This window comes from Agrilus planipennis, unplaced genomic scaffold (assembly GCF_000699045.2).
Source record: "Agrilus planipennis isolate EAB-ADULT unplaced genomic scaffold, Apla_2.0 scaffold59, whole genome shotgun sequence".
Taxonomy (NCBI): domain Eukaryota; kingdom Metazoa; phylum Arthropoda; class Insecta; order Coleoptera; family Buprestidae; genus Agrilus; species Agrilus planipennis.
In genome coordinates, this window is record NW_020438942.1 from 755,396 (window position 1) to 761,395 (window position 6,000).

The window sequence follows — 6,000 nt, forward strand, 5'->3', positions numbered from 1 at the left end:
ACAGATTTCTCTCTGTGAGAACATGGGGAACCCATACATCGAGCTTCGAGGATAATCCCAGGCCTTTCAAGTGGTCATAAACTGTTGAATTTGATAAATTTAACCTCAATCCGATCTCACGTGTTGTTATTCGCCGGTTCACATCAACTAATGCCTTTATCGCGTCTTTATCAGCTTCAACCGGCCTTCCCGAACGTGGTGCATCTTCGACATCAAAATTGCCGGATCGAAATTTAGCGAACCAGTTCTGGCACTGGCGTACTGTCAACACACCTTCTCCATACACATCAGTCAATTTCTTTCTGGCTTGAACAGCATTTTTACCCTTTCTGTAGTAAAACAGTAAGATATGTCGAAAATGCTGCTTATCGCTCTCCATATTTAAAAGGGCACCAACCAAAAACTACTGCGTAGAATTAATTGGAATTTTTCACACACAAGCCGTGCTATATGAGCTCTCAAAGCATATAAAAATTATACGGCTTAAATGTGAAGTTGGGTGCAAAAGAATACAATTAAATCCTCTGTCGGGAAAAAACGAAATGACTTTCCGAACAACCCTATACAAACACTTTTTAACGACAGCAATTACAACCTATATATCTGAATCGTAACATATTTCGATGCAACAATTTTAAATAGACGATTACATAGATAAATAATAGACCTAAAAAAATTTTATCAAATGAATTATTAACAATTATTTACACATATCACTGTCACTGTTTACTTTTCCATTCGGACTTTATTTATATCAACAGTATTTTATAGACCATTTACTGTTGACTACTTGTTACTTTTTATACAGTTATCGAACACTTGCGACTGTTTCCGGAAGCTTCGCGTAAGTTCCTCTTGACAAACGACCTAGCACTCTTGCATATGTCGCGTCCTGCATCAAAAGTGCCGCCGGTATCGATCGTCACCTGTGGCATTCGTTCACAAGAAATCTTATTTCCCTTCAGTCGTATGTCACCCTTCCCATTTCCACAGAAAACAATATAAAAATTTGAATGTAGGATTTGATAAGTCATTCCAATCAAAAACATTTTAAACACACTGAAACAATTTTTGCTCAATTTAGTTGAAACTAATGAACGTCAATCGAACCCTATCATGTGTACTTCCTACGCGATCTGGATTTATTAAAAAAATTATAATGTTGTGTGTTTCCTCGTTTTCTTGAGTCAACAGAAACCACATAGCTGTATCCTTGACGAAATTTAATAACAAAGTGAAAAACTTTCTACAAAACAGTGAAGGTAATCGCTATTTCATTCACATAATATGTAGGTACATATCAAAAGTTGATATTTTGTAAAAATGGAATTTCTTCCGCGTTTGAAAGTACATTTTATTACCCAATCTAATTTAGATTTCTCAATTAGGCAAAAATCATGAGGTTTTGGCCCGCTTTGAAAATAATTGCAAAGGAACTAACTGAAATCGATATACCAAGAACAAGCAATGAAACAGCTCGACCGTAACAATTATGTATAATTTTTGTAGTGGTATTGTTTATTCGCAAGCTTGAAGAATTTAATTCAATTGTTTCTACTTTGTTAATGCGATCAACAACTGCAAAAAAAAAAGAATTGTACTTTCGCTATCCATCGTTGTTTAGAAATTACGATAAAATTAAAAATTGTAATGCTGCATATAAATCATACTTTTGAGAGACCTAACGTGTTTTAATATCGGTAGATGATAATCGAAAGTGTATTGTTTGTATATGTTAATTTCCTCTTTTAAAACTAATTAGTAATGTTATACATTGACCAGATAATTAGAAAAACACAACTAGAAACGTAATATTATTTCTACACATAAAACATTTTTAAATAAAAATTGCAATGCTTACAATAATTAGTTACAAGCACCCAATTGGTATTGTAAGCTAACCATATATACAGGGTGTCCCATAACAGAGTAAATCTATAGTTTGATTAGAAGAAACTTAACTACAAAGAAATGTCTTGCATGGTGTCATTAAACATTAGAGTGGATACTTACCATTTTCTTATATTTTTCAATTAGTCCTTCCTTATCTTTTCTCTAAATAAGTATTAGCTGCAAAAGGTGAATTCAACAATTACAACTAATAACACTAAAACAGAGATTTTTAGGTAGTAGTTTTAACGGAATACTGTAAATGTTTTTTATTGTATCCAATATTGAGAGAAATAGTGTTATAATTGAACCCCCTGTATATTTAGCATTTTTTATTCCATGAGAGATACAAAATACTAACGGATACTTGGTAATAATACACAATATTAGAAAGCAATTACTTTTGTGAGTAATTTGGTTTATTGCATTCTCCGAATTTAAAACAATTGTAGTCTCAATCTCGTCAAGATTGACTTGTTAATTGCTTTGAGTGGTTAGTTTTAATTAAAGTGTAGGATACGATCTTCCATAACACTTTTCTATTAACGACTTCTTTTAAGATCGAAGCTAAGTACTTGTACTATATTAGAACGATACACAAATGACAGGTAGTTAATATAGATCAATCAATGTTCAATTCATCTATCGTGATGAAGCAATTTTAACCATCGACCTACATGAACTCTCATTCATGGTACACTACAGGCTCAAGTATATTCCGGATTTTTTTATTAGATATAAGAAAGTGTTTGTAGTATATTAATTTTTGGCGCTCTATAAAATTTAATTAAAAAAAAAGTTAATTGATCAATATTAACTGCAGAGTGAGAGGATTTTTGTGATACATGTCTGTTTAAAAAGAACATGAAAGTGTTACACTAGCTTTTTTTATTCTATAAATGCCACTAGTGTATGGCAATTGACGTTTTTTCTACATCCCTGTAGCTTCTTCAGAAGTATAGTATACATCATCATAAGGTCGCCAGACCTAAGACTGGTTGGACACGCACCTCGACTTTTTCTTATCCTGAACTAATCTTCGCATTACCCCAAAAACTAAAAAAAACTAAACTTTTGGGTGTTTCATTCCCACCAGCCAGTAATGCTGGTGGGCGAGCAGTCCCTCCGGACTATGCCGGAAGGTAGGGCGGAAGGCCCTCTTCAGCCTGCTTTCAGGAATCGTGGGAATGGGTGGGTGGTGGTTCGGGTGACAAAGTTGAGACGGAAGAAATGAAGACAGAAGAGAATGAAAGATTATCTGTGGAATATTACTGCCTCAGCATTTGCCTAGGTGATCCAAGGAAACCACAGAAAAACAGACCAAGGCAGACGGACCCGGAATCGAACCGGCGTCCTCCCAAATGCTAAGCAATGGTCTAGACCTCTAGGCCATGCCGCTCGGTTAGCATTCGGAAGGACGCCGGTTCGATTACGGGTCTGCCCTGATAAGTCGAATTTTCTGGGGGAATCCCGTAATAACGTCGATTTTAACCTATATTTTTTTTAACGTTTTTATGCAGGCAGTTCAGTTTCTGCGCTTGCTAAGTTCACTTGTTTGATTTACTAGTTACTGCTAACAATAAGTAAAAAATACTGTACCTATTTCATTTATATATTACATTAANGAAGGTAGGGCGGAAGGCCCTCTTCAGCCTGCTTTCAGGAATCGTGGGAATGGGTGGGTGGTGGTTCGGGTGAGAAAGATGAGACGGACGAAATGAAAACAGAAGAGAGTGATCCAAGGAAACCACAGGAAAACTTGGACCAAGGCAGACGAACCCGGAATCGAACCGGCGTCCTCCCGCATGCTAAGCAATGGTCTAAACCTCTAGGCCATGCCGCTCGGTCCAAAAACTAAAGCAACCCATATCCTTAACTATTTGCGAACAGTAATCTAATCTTGATCTACCTCTACCCCTCCTAACTTCCTTATCTGCCTCTAATATGTCTCTGACTAGACCTTCATGCCTGAGAAGGTGTCCTACTTACCTATCTCGCCTATTTCTTATTGACTTCCATAGAGTCCTCTGTTCTCTTACTCTTTCTAATGCTTCTTCATTTCTAACCATCTCTATCCACGGTATCCTCATCATTTGCTAATACTTAAACTTAATAGTATTAAGTAGAGTAGAGATAATGTAGAGAATAAGCAGCGGTGAATTATTAAATTTATTTGCTCGCTAATCCAACTATATTCGCGAACGGTTAATTTAGAAATTCGAAAAAGGTTGTTAAAAGTGTATGTTTGCAGCACGACGGTGTTGGGGTGCGAAATATGGAAAATAAAAGGTTAGAAACCTTCAAAATGTGGTATTAGATGCCCATAATGAGGGCATTGTGGATAGATAAGGTTAGAAATGAGGTGGTATTAGAAAGAATAGGATAATAGAAGTCATTACGGAAGTCAATAATAAATAGGCAAGGTAGGCTGACAGCAGACCTTTTCAGGTATGAAGGGCTAATTAGTGGCAGAAACAGGAGTTAAAATGAGTAGAAGATAGGCCTAGATTAAATTACTGTTTACAAATAGTTAATAGCTCTATTCGAATTGAGATTCAGGGAAGCGAATCAGAAATGAGTTAGGGTGGTGAAACGGCTTCTCTCATTCTATGGTTGCGAGTTCCTGGCCATTTCATACGTTCTCTTACTAATTAATAAATTGGTGAATATTGTAAATTTACTTCTTTAAGTAATTATCGCTTAGTCTTAAATCACTACTGTAATTTTATTAATCAAATTAAATCCTCCGTAAATACGTAGTTTAGGAAGCTATACCTTTCACATATTCTCAGTCTATAAAATAAATTTTAAATTAATCACATTGTACATCAAATATGTTTAAAACTCTCTTCTTCGTAACATTAAATTAGCTATATTTCAAAACGAATGTAAAAAACGCTTTTTGCGTAAGAGCAGATACGCAAATGAATTAATTATTTCTGGTAGTCCATTAACTGGAGCATGATGAAGAAAAAGCAATTTAGGCAAATCTAACTATAACGGTAGACTTCTTTATTTAATTTGATTGGTATACGAAGATTACATTATTTCATCCAAAGAAAATGTACCTAAACGTTATCAAAATAATATCATCCAACAATATTCTATGTAGTTATTTAATAATATTCTTATTAAAATAATTCGAAAAGGTCTGTATTCTGTCGAAACTGCCACACGCGGATCGCGATTTCGATCTTTTTGGATCTCATCAGCGCGTCGCAGGCAGCTGCTACGGAACACAGACCAACTTTTACCTGCTGTCTTAACATTGCGTTTCAGAAAATACTTCAAACGGCACAGTGAACGCCATCTGTAGCACGATGCTACGTAAAATACGTAATCCTAAAATGTAGCATCGTGCTACTGATGGCGTTCACTGTGCCGTTTGTAGTATTTTTATTATTATTATTAGTTATTGTTATTAGTTATTGTTGTCTAAAGACTATAACCAAAAATCATTACAATTTAACCATAATGTGTTAGAATACTACATAATGAAAGAATTTTTCCCATACGTCTGTGAACTTTAACGTTTCGTGACTTGTGGTAAAATTAATTTTAAAACCCCGCACCTAGTACCTTAATATATTTTTCATTTTTAGAAAATATTTGAAAGTACCTTTTTAGTAATTTATCTATATCACAAACAATTTCTAACGTTAATAAGAGTAATTTCTCAAGTAAGTCGAAAGGTTATCATGATATGCAGTTAGTACTAACTACCAACTAATCCACTAGATTGTTCAATACGCCACGCTATTTATTTCGCAAGGTTTTCTGCTTCCGGTGAATATTTCTACATTGAACAGATTGTTTAAAGTTAAATTATTTACCGAAGCGAGAATTATTGCGTTTCTGAAACAAAAGTTGAAATGTTGTTTCAATCAATAACTAAGTAATATTTGCATCAACGATAGACTTCAATTATACTTAAGTGTATCAGTCTAATTTTACTTACACTTATCTCTCTATATGTATGGCTGTTATATCCTACAACAGCGGCTAAGGAAAATACTTTTCTTAATTACTATTATTAAATTAATTGAAGCATCGACTCTTCGTACAGTTCATAATGCATAAATTACTTTCTTACACTGATACCACTTTCTG